Source organism: Crinia signifera, chromosome 2 (assembly GCF_055691185.1).
Source record: "Crinia signifera chromosome 2, ASM5569118v1, whole genome shotgun sequence".
Taxonomy (NCBI): domain Eukaryota; kingdom Metazoa; phylum Chordata; class Amphibia; order Anura; family Myobatrachidae; genus Crinia; species Crinia signifera.
The window spans coordinates 376,960,572-376,972,273 of record NC_139218.1 but is presented as its reverse complement, the minus strand read 5'-3'; the positions used below and the strand labels follow the sequence as shown (position 1 = coordinate 376,972,273).

At 44.4% G+C, this 11,702-nt stretch overlaps 1 long non-coding RNA gene across 1 annotated transcript; it reads right to left on the bottom strand.

Annotated features, from left to right (window-relative positions):
- Nucleotides 1-2,502: 2,502 nt before the first annotated feature.
- LOC146059231 (uncharacterized) lies at nucleotides 2,503-10,578 on the bottom strand. Its single transcript, XR_014470194.1, has 3 exons — nucleotides 10,415-10,578; nucleotides 3,337-3,791; nucleotides 2,503-2,586 (listed from the first exon to the last, which is right to left on the bottom strand). It is a non-coding gene; the product is annotated as an uncharacterized LOC146059231 (long non-coding RNA).
- Between the last annotated feature and the right edge of the window lie 1,124 nt (nucleotides 10,579-11,702).

The window sequence follows — 11,702 nt, the reverse complement described above, 5'->3', positions numbered from 1 at the left end:
TATGGTGTTTGCCATAATGCGTAATGGGCATTATGGTGTTTGGTATAATGTGTAATGGGCATTACGGCGTGTGGCATAACGTAATGGGCATTATGGAATGTGGTATGTAATGGGTGTGTGACATTTAATCTGCATTACAGTGAATTTTTTTGACGCGCGCCTTCAGTGTACACTGTCCATGTTGTCACTACTTTACAAAATATTTGAGTCCTGGCATAACGAGTAATGGGCATAATGTATAATGGGCATCATGGTGTGTGACATAACATGTAATGGCCATTATGGCATGTGGTATACTATGTAATGGGTGTGTGGTGTGTCGGCCTTAGGCGCGCACTGTCCATATTGTCCCTCGTTTGCAAAACATTTGTTGAGTCCTGGCATCATGGTGTAATGGACATTGCGGTATATGGTGTAACATGTAATGGGCATCACAATGTGTGGCATAACTTGTAATGTGTGTGTAATATTGTAATGTGTGTGATGTAACATGTAACTGGCGTTATGGTATGCAAAATCAAGAATCTGGTCTATAGCATGATGGTCGACACCATAAGGTCAACAAGGGAAAAAGTCAACATGGGTCTAGGTCGACATGGTTCTTCGTCGAAAAGTCAGTAGTTCGACAGTGTTTAGGTCTATAGTCAAAAGGTCGACATGGGGTTTTTTACGATGTTTTGAGCCGACATGTGCCGACAGGCGGTATTTCATGCCCTACCATCCACTAGGGCATGGTGGGAGAATAAAATAGTGTGCCGAGCGCAGCCAGACACCGTGCCTAAAGCATTGCGAGCACAGCAAGCCATGCAAGGGGATGCAGTGCACTTTAAACTGTGTCCGTTGACATTCGGATAAAAAAACAGTGAAAAACCCCATATCGACCTTTTGACTGTCGACCTAGACACTGTCGAACTAATGACCTGTCGAACTAATGACCTTTTGACCTAGACCCATGTCAACCTTTTCCCATGTCGACCTAATGGTGTTGACCTAATGACTGTCGACCATCATGCTGTAGACCCAATGATCCCAAACCATATGAGAACTAAATCTATTGCACAGGATTACAGAAGTGGTACTGTGCAATTGTCAGCGACATATACTGAGAATTACACCCATTTCACATGAATACAGAAAGGGTACTGTGCGATTGTCAGTGACAGATACTAAGGGCAGGAACTTTATTACAAATGTACGTAACCTACTCCCAGTTGTATAATTAGAGTAAGAGAGCAATATTATTTATTAAGAAATGATTAAGGGACAATGGGTCTTATTCTGGTTCGGGCGGCCAAACTTACGTACGTTCCGCATCACCATACGTTTCCCGTACGCGGACGGTGAGCGAAAGTCCACCCACAAAACAACCGCCTACGTACGGTCACAAAGACCGACAAAGGGGAGTGGGGTAAAATTGAGCGTACACCACCGTACACGAACGGATCACCTCTTAGACACCGATAGCTGGCGTACAACAGAGCGTACGCCAACCAGCAGCGTAACTATAGCACCGCAAAATTGCCGCCCCCATATAGTTCTCTGAAACTGTCTGCTGTATGGGAGCGGCCATTTTCTGGTGGTCCTCAGCAGAAGAACGGAGCCGCCGGGACCAGCGAGATAGGTAAGGCTGTGGGGGATTGAGGGGGGGTTTGCATGGGCGGCGGGGTAGGGGTGCTTGGCGGGGCGGCGACGGGGGGGGGCGCCCCCCCTAACGGCGGGGGGGGCGCCCAAAACATAGCTACGCCACTGACGCCAACGTATACGGACGGGTCTACTCCGCTGTCACACCGACATCTTACGGCTATCTGAGCGTAAAGCCACCATGCACGGACGGGTCTTGCCTGTTTTCAATGGAAAACTCAGCGTTTGTCACCGATCGTGAGCGTAGGTCCGTGCACGCTGCCATACCCTTCATATATATGGCCCTGCTAATCTAGCCTTTCAACTATGATTAAGACAATTAAATGAATTATTCTAATTGTTATTCAATTATTGTTTTATATTACCTCAATTATCTACCTTAATGAACACCCTAATAAAAATACATTTTAACCCTCCTTACATGTATATTTATTATGTTCTAATGTTGCATTTTAATCACTATCTATGTGTCCCCACATTGCTGTTAGTTTTAAATAAAGTCATGGTGTTGTTTGTGTGTATGTACTAAATTATGTCCATAATTAGTTTGATCCGATTTTTTTATATGTATACCTACCCTGATGGTATGTGTGATGTTTTAATCTAACAACATTAAACATTCATGCTTTTTCACTATGTGTTATTTAACTCAAAAACACACACATTCACACATCAATTGTTACCCCTCACCTCAAATTACAAATATAAGTTACCTTACACATCTGTATGTACCTGCCCTTACAAACCCTCTCACATATTTATGATTAAAAACACAGGCAACTTCTAACTGAATATAACCTTTTATTTTTTTTAAACATTAGAATTAGAATTAAACAAAAATTTAAAGGAGGGCCTCCAGTCGGCCAAACAGGATATTCAAATTCAAAAGGGTTAGGAAAATCTCCCGCAGTATCTGGGCCACATCTTCCTGGTGCTGTTCAGTGTCTGTAGTGAAGGGAAAAAAAACATTAGATTTAATATATAATATACACAAATGTTTGTTGTATTTTAACATAATAAGAAGTTGTGAGTGAAGTGTGAAGGTCACATACATTTTTTAACTACATTGAAGAAGGGTATGCTGTAAACACGGTACTAAATACTATTCTGTTGACACACACATATTGTACATATTACATAACATTAAATAATTTCCCCCTTCTTGGATGAATGTATGCTGCATCACAATTGGGAGGTTTGTGCTGGTGGAATCACCTCAAACCTCACAATTAACCTGTGCTATTTAAGGGTAATGACATTGTTGCGGGTTAAGCAGTCCTTACTATGTAAAAATTTCGACATTGCTGTACAAATTATAGGCCTACAGCTTTTTGTGAAAAGCATGCATCCGCATGGCCTCACACACTATTAACAAACCAATCTATAAATTAATGTTGCACATCATGCTGGGAAGTGTAGTTACACAACACCTGGTCCCACATAACTTCAACAACACTACTGTATGATATGTCATTGGATGTACTGTTATGTCAATTACTCAAGGGGTGAGGCGTGGGCATACTCTGAAAATACACCAAGGGGACCTTTGTTCCTGGAGGAGGACACGCCACAGCTATGGCTCTCACTGCATTGATATGTAGCAACTAATGATGATGTTGGATACACATATGTGGGTGTTGTGATTGTTTATGTGTAGAAATGTGTATGTAAACATTTGGCACATTGTTTACTTACGGCTACTTCTGCCATCCTGTTCTCCACTGGATGGGTGTCGAGTAGCAGAAGCCTGGCTGGGGCTGGATGGGTGTCGAGTAGCAGAAGCCTGGCTGGGGGTGAGTGGATGGGGGTGGTTGAGTGGATGGTGGTGGGAGAGTGGATGGGGATGGGAGACTGGCTGGGGGTGGGTGAGTGGCTGGGGGTGGGTGAGTGGCTGGGGGTGGGAGAGTGGCTGGGGGTGGGAGAGTGGCTGGGGGTGGGAGAGTGGCTGGGGGTGGGTGTCTGGCTGGGGGTGGAAGAGTGGCTGGGGGTGGGAGAGTGGCTGGGGGTGGGTCAGTTGCTGCTGGAAGTGGAGGGGGAGATGGTGTGGGTACCAGCAGGCCCCAAGGTGGTCTCCTCCAAATCCTCCTCCTGCAGCTGGGTCTCCTGCAGCTGGGCCTCCACTCTGGCCATCATGCCTGCCCTTGCGCGTGCTGAAATGTTCATGTTGATGGTATAGAAATTGAAGGTTGCGTTTCATGAAAAGGAGTGAAAGAAAAAATTACAATAGTCATGGTCATATAAATATAAATGATACATTTACATTTTGTTAAAAAAAAATTCATGATAATTATTAGATCTGCTACACCCCTATACACCCACATACACCCCTATTCACCCACATACACCCCTATACACCCACATTTTAAAAGTAATTCCTGAAACCATTGCAAAAAAACGCATACATATTTGTGAATAAATATATACTTACATCGGCTTATATGCCGCCGAAGTGTGCATAGAAGCACTGGCTGCCGGCGGCGCAGGTCCGACCAGCGCCGCTCCACCTGCCCCAGGCTTCTCTGAACGTGGGTCCTGGCGTAAATTAAGCGCCGGGCAGCGTTATACACCCGTCGCTTCAACCATATTGGAGACATAAGGGCCTCTGGCCCCCAGACATGTGCACACATTTAACCATGTAGCACACAATGGTCAACAACCTGTGTATGTTCATGTACAGGTGAATGCTCAGGTGCATTGAGACCTGAGCAATTTACGCGGTAATTATCGGCGGGAATTATCGGCGGGAATTATCGGCGGGAATTAGCTACTACATTGCGGTGAAAAATATACGCCCCTTGTTCAAGGCAGGAGTTTAGCATATAAATATCCAGTCAGATGCAACCCATATTTGCTGCAAATATGTCAAGCTCAGATGATTCCGCAGCTGAGGACGCCCTACAGAGAGCAAGAGCTGAATCCCTGCTTGAAAGGAGCGGAGAAGGAGGGCCCAAGAGCAAGGGGGCCCCTCACTAACAGGCACTGTTACAACTGCACCACCTCAACAAGGGCCAATCAGCCAGCCAGAACAAGAGGTTGCATCTCTGCAAACATGTGTGACCCAGCAGCTGCATGGTGAGAGAACTGGGGCCACCAGAAAACTACCTGCAACATCTAGGCCGAGTACTGCGCAGGATACCACCACCAAAAAGAGAAACCCTGCATTTCAAGAGGCAGAATTGAGAGTTTTAGTGCCCCGAGCACGAGAATGAATATAATTTGCTCCCAGGGGGCCGGTTCCCAGTGCAAGGCTAAAGATTTGGGAGAAGATCACAGAGGAAGTGAACCAGGTGTCAACAGTGGAAAGAGATGTGGTGTCAGTGAAGAAAAAGGCAAGTGTGTTTCTCCCCCTGATAATGAAATGTGTGTACATATGTTACATGTATGTTTTGTGAATAATAGAAAGGTGTGTTTGTAGATAGTGCTACACTTCAATGACACATGTGAACACAACCATGTCTAATAACCAACATTTATATATGAAGCATGTACCATTGGTCTGATTGTGAGGTTATGGGCACAGTTCTGCTCATGTGAAGTATGTGATGGGACAACAGCAAGTGTGTTTTAGAAAAAGAGTTGTAGTAACATGTTCCATATGATGCTAATGAAACAAGGATGTCCAAACTATGCACATGTAGCTGTTGAGAAACTACACATCCCAGCATGCCTTCCCATAGTTAAATTACTCCCTAATAGCAACACTGGCAAGCTATGGTGGGATGTGTAGTTTCACAACAGCTGGAGGATCACACTTTGGCCATGGCTGCTGTCATTTCAGCATAGTGAGATATGTATGTGCATTTAGCGGCCTAATGAGTGATATGAGATACTGTAATGCTTTATAATGGTTACATAAATGTGTGTGTGGCAAACGTAGGCAGAAAAGAAAACATATCACCCACAGTAGGAAATGTAACGTAGTAATGATGTTCATTAGCACAGTGGTGCACATATCTCATGATGTTTTTTTTTTTTTGTAGGTGGACAGACTTCAAAACTGGACTGAAGAGGAAGATGACTGACCGGTACAAACACAGCATGTCCACCGGGAGGGGGCCTATGCCAACCGGTTTGGAATATACCCCCCTGGAGCTGGAGACGTTGGATGTGGTTGATGTGGCCGAGGTCAGGGGGGGTATCCAATATGGATAGTGAGCTCCCGATGGAGGTCTTTGCTGCTGCTTTTGACGGTAATTTACAGTAATGCATTGTTTGTGGTAAGAGATATTGTTTGTGTATGTGATGGTGACATTGTTTTAAATTTTACTCCTAGACCCAGCAGATACTCCTGAGGAACCGGCAGCATCTTCCCCTTCAAAGCCACAAGTGGAGCAAGTGGACCAGCCTCCACCAACACGAGCCCCCCAGCCACAGGCCACATGGGATGCCAGGTGGGTCGAGATGCTGAATAGGATCGAGCAGCAAGGGGTGGAGGCTGTGGCCCATCAGCAGCAGTTTGGGGAGTTCCTGGCGGATTGGAAGGAGACAAACAGGCAGCAGTTTGAGGCCTTCAACCGCCAGAATGACATTCTGGTGGCTGGCATGCAAAGCATTGAACAACAACTCAGCCGCCACAATGACATTCTGGCGGAGCTGCTCACCACCGCCAGGTCCCAAAGGGACGACACCCCATCTGCTGCCCCACCCCAAGCTGCTCCACAACCTTCCACATCTGCTGACCCTCCTGTGTCCACTGGCCAAAGACGGCGCAAGGCTTCTGTCCCCAAGGCCCTATGCAAGAAGGGGAAAAAAGGGCCAAAATAATGACACCTGAGTCACTTCCTCTGTGTTTGGACCCCAAATGTTTTCATTTGCACTGGGGATCCACTTCCTGAGTTCTAAATCTATCCATTCTCGTACCAAGGGCGGTAATCTGTTTAATTTGACCTCTTGAAATGCAGGGTTTATTTTTGCTGGTGTGTATCGTGCTTAGTATTCTCCCTGGGTGTTGCAGGTCGTATTCTGATGACCACATTTATTTCACCATTGCAGTTGCTGGGTAACACATGTTTGTAGATATGCAACTTCTTGTTCTGTCAGATTGTTATTTTTGTAATTATATTATTTATGTTAATATTTATATCATTAAATTTAAAAAAAAGCTGTGATGCTTAACAGCAAATAAATTCTTTTTCACAATTAAAAACCACGTGTTGTATGTGTAATTTCTTGTGTCAACCAAATAATACATTTATGTGTACTTACTGATAGGTGAGAAAGCAGTTTCTGTGCAGGTGAGTTAATTCCTACATTAGTATTTAAAAGCAGGGTCAGAACAATGATTTCGTCATGGAGTGGGTGAGGTAGGCAAACAAGGGGCCAAAGTGACATTTGTGTAGGAATGCATATGTGTCCTACACAAAAAAACAGTCAGGTCTTGGTACAGGTATGTTAAAGATGTGAGTCGACCAAGCATGATAACATTTTTTGTGTGCAAACATGATAAAATATTTGTTAAAATATGAGTTATCTGTGTCATAAGCAGATGTTAGGATCCTTTGTTAGAGAGATGTGATTGCAATAATGTGATTGGTGGCATCTTACATCCAGAGTGTGCTATATCCAATTCGGGATGCAGTTAAAATCCCGGCGGTCGGGATCCCGGCGTTCAGAATCCCGACGCCGGAATCCCGACCGCCGAAATGCCGACACATTCTCCCTCCTGGGGTGTCCACGACACCCCTGGAGGGAGAATAAATTAGTGTGCCGAGCGTAGCGAGGCACCGGGCCCGCTGCGTGGCGAGCGCAGCGAGCCCGCAAGGGGGGGCGATCCACGTCCCCCCCTTGTCGGCATTTCGGCTGTCGGGATTCCGGCGTCGGGATTCTGAACGCCGGGATCCCGACCGCTGGGATTCAATACTGAATCCTCCAATTCATAGCAGATATGAAAGTGGTTAAGTTATGTATTTTGGCTACAATACAAAGATTGTGTGCAAACTAGTGGCCATGGCCTTAGGACATTGCTGAAAAATCCTTGTAGTTTTTAGATGTGGTTAATGTATTTTTAGCATAACCCAAAAACTATGTTTGTATAATACCCCTTTCACATCGCACTTTTAAAACGGTAAATTGCCGTTTTTTTCCCTTTTTAAAACGTTTATGAATGTGTACAATGCTATGCATTCACAGTGCAGGCTTAAACGTTTTAAAAAAGGGAAAAAAAAACGGCAATTTACCGTTTTAAAAGTGCGATGTGAAAGGGGTATAAACCGGTATTTAAAACGGTAATCTGCGGCAATGTTAAGGCTCTGACCCGTTTTAATTACCGTTTTAAATACCGGTTTTTAAAACGTGTCGGCGATGTGAAAGTGGTATAAGAGTGAAAAGGTTGACACATGTTGACTTGTGTAAATTGAGTGTCCTGCTGTTTAAAGTATATGAAAACACTTACTGAATGTGTGTAAATGGTTATAAACTAACTACCTTGACATATGTAAACAGGTCTTAAAATTAATCTTAGCTAAAATGAAACCAACCTTTACATGTAGAGAAGTGTAGAAAGATAAGCTTCCAATGTGTTTAAGGGCTGTCTGTGGCTTGCAGGTAGTGAAATCATGGTTTGGATTTAATAGACTGCAGCATTGTTTATTACATTCAGGTGTCTGAGTTTGAGTAGTAATCAGCGTAAATTAGCAGACCCAGGCGTCCGCTCTCATACGGTATCTTTAGGGGTGGTCTGGAGCAATCGTTGGTGTCCGCCTGTTTTCTGTCCGAAATGCACGGTGCTTTCGCCGATTGAGCGGTTGTAGCACCGTACATTTTTTGTGCACACCCCCGTGTAAGCCCATGTTTACGCCCAGTTTCCCTCATTATTTCGGCCGCTCCCCTCAACACGTCCCTATGCCGCCCACAATGACCGTACTCTTGCGGACAGGTTTTTTCGCACGGAAAGACCCGTCCGTGAGCGTTGTGCAGTCGCTGTCTCTGCGCATTGCGGAAGGTACGCATGCGCAGAACAAAAAAAAAAACAGATCCGCCGGCGTACGTTCATAACGTACAAACCAGACTAACCCCCTATGTTATCTGTTTGCTATCATGGGCAATAAAAGTCTGTACGATGGGAGCAACAATTATTTTTGTATAATGTGACCACCATTTATATTTCTGTAATAATGATTATTGGCATATCATAAAAAAATATTTGTTTGACCCACATTAGTGATCAATTAATATTGCCCCATTAATCTCTAATACTCTAATAAAGTACCGTTATCTCTGATTATACATTTACTTCCCCCCCCTCAATATATTCATTAAATAACATTGCCCCCATGGTAAAACTAATTACCATGGGGGCAATATTAATTACTAAATAGTAAAAACGAATAATTTTTGTTACCTCCTTAATCAACAGCATATAAATGTGCCAAAAAGGGGGTGGGGTCACTGCTCATGGGAGGAGTCGCAGAGTCTAATGGTGGCCATACACATGCAGATTTATCTGGCTGGTTGGAACAAAAACATGGTTATGGATGAGAGCACATGACAATTGACCATTTGCTTGGAAATGCTGGAAACTGACCAACTGTCACTCATCCATAACCATGTTTTTGTTCCAACCAGCCAGATCTGAAGATAAATCTTACTAGTGTATGGGCACCTTAAGTCTCGGGCTACGCCCCCATTTCTCTGTTGCCCTTTTAGAAACTGTATTATCCCTACTTTTTGCTGCTTTTGCCAACTGTAAAACTGCTGCACATATCCCAATGGTTTTTTCAGTATATACAGTAGAGGTGAGTGTATGATGGTGTTATGTTATGGTTAGAAGACACTGAGATATATACAGTAATACCCACTAGCACAGAAGTAAGAATTGGACATAGCCTTTTATAAACAAAATATATCAGTCAATTACCAACATGTACAATAACATTGTTATTTTGTCAATAGGACATAAAACTTTCCTCCATTATAAAAACAAATTTTTATTAATATGGTCACATATCGCTTTCATCCACCTGCCAATTACTCTCCAAACCGCTGAATTGTAAATCCATAGGTTTGCTCCACTTATCCATAAACACAATATGAGACTCTTAAATTTTATCTGCATAGCGGCCATCTTGTTCTATGACATCATTATGACATCACAAGGGCCCTGTGGCAGAAGACTTTCTGGCAGCATCAGGAAAAGAAGCTGTTTTATTCCTGTGTGCTTTATCTCCACATTTTTGTGATTATTTGCCTAATATAGTGACATAATGGGCTGTCTGTGCAGTAAAATGTGCATCCCTGCACCCAGCAGGAAGGTAAGTGCCTGGTTATACAGTATTTATGGGTTGTACATTGCACATACAGAGGATTATCACAGGCCGCAATAGGGGGAGCTCACCTGATATTGGGTGTTTCTGGGCAAGATATGGTGGTGATTTGTCCAGTTCTGTAGCCTAAATATGGGGGGATAGGTAAATTGTATTGTTATTCTCAATGTGTATAAATTTCTTTAACTTAAGTTTTTTTTTACTTGTATTGAACATCCACGTAACAAAAGGGGGATTCAATTGTTTTGCATGCTGGCGACCACCAGATGGCACATTATTTTTATGTAGCATTAGAGGTACATGGGTGGGTGACTCTCCCTGTATGTAGCATGAGGGGAACATGGGTGGTTGACACTCCCTGGATGTAGCATTAGGGGTACATGGGTGGGTGACGCTCCCTGGATGTAGTATTAGAGGTATATAATGTGGGCATGTTGTATAGTGACACTCACGTTTCACCATAAGCCTCACAGGCTCTCACATTATCAGCACTGAACCGTCTATCACCCCACCTTGCTGGGCTTTGTAGTTCGGCAGCACTTCTGCTGCTGTCGCACGGTCCTACCTGGAGACCCCTCTCCCATTTTTGGCTGTGTGCCGTGTGCTCCTTCTCCTGCCAGTAGCTGCCTCCTGCCTGACTCTAACTGCCACTAACTGCCCATGCGCCCTGGTGACCAGGGTTGTCAGATCATCCCTGTAATAAGCGCACATATAAAATACACAGGTCCCAGGAGTCAGAGTTAATACCAACTTTTATTATGTCCAATGAGCAGTCAAGTTTAGCCCCAGAAACTGTGTGAAAAAATCTTGACTGCTCATCGGATGTAATGACAGTTGGTATGACCTCTGACCCCTGGGACCTGTGTAATTCATATGTGCGCTTATTAAAGTGATGATCTGGCACCCCTGCTGGTGACCCTCATGCCAGGATGTAAGAGGGGGGTTCTCCCAACATGACCCATTCCAGGAGGGACACAATGCCCTGTTCCTGGGCTTCCCTCTGATATTATGATTGCTGTCACCTGGTTTATACTAGTTACTTGTTAAGAAAGGTGATAATAATCCTAAAATAAGAGTAGGATGGCCAACAACCATCGATGATTCATTGTGATTGATGGTTTATGGCTGATGTAGAATAACACATTTTTGCCATCGATGGGGGAGAATCAGATGGTTTGCCTTCATCGATGGTGCAACATAACACCTGTGATGCCCTGCCCCTGGAACTGATTGGTCCATGAGCCAGTCTCTCACATAAAAGGGATGACCATTGGCTGGTGAAACCACAGTTACATACTGTAGATGGCTACCATCGATGACTACATGCAATATCACCATCGATACCGCAACCACACCGATGGTCATCCAAGAATAGAGCATTTGTTTGTTTGGGTCAAGTTGAAGGTATGTATCACGTCATTGCCCCACCCACTTTGCATGGGTAAGGGGGCTCAGCAGACTAAGTGGGGAAGTGCTGTCAGGAGGGGCAAGGCATTGCGGGAGACTTACCTGCTGTCCTGGGGGCTATAAGGGATTTATGGGAGCCTCCTGGCCTATCTGGAAGAGTAGACAAGTAGGATTATTGCCTCTTTGCCTTATTATCTCATGTCTATCCCATGTGTTCTGTGAGCTCAGATATGTCAGCATTGCATGTAATGTGGATTCCCCCTATACAGGAGTTACTGCTCCCTCCCTGCAGTTCTGCAAATGTAACTATCCTTTTGGCGTGCTGCCAATTATCTGCCAATCACCTGAGAGCTCAGATTGCAGCAGCTGCTGTGACTGCAGCCCGGTCTGTGC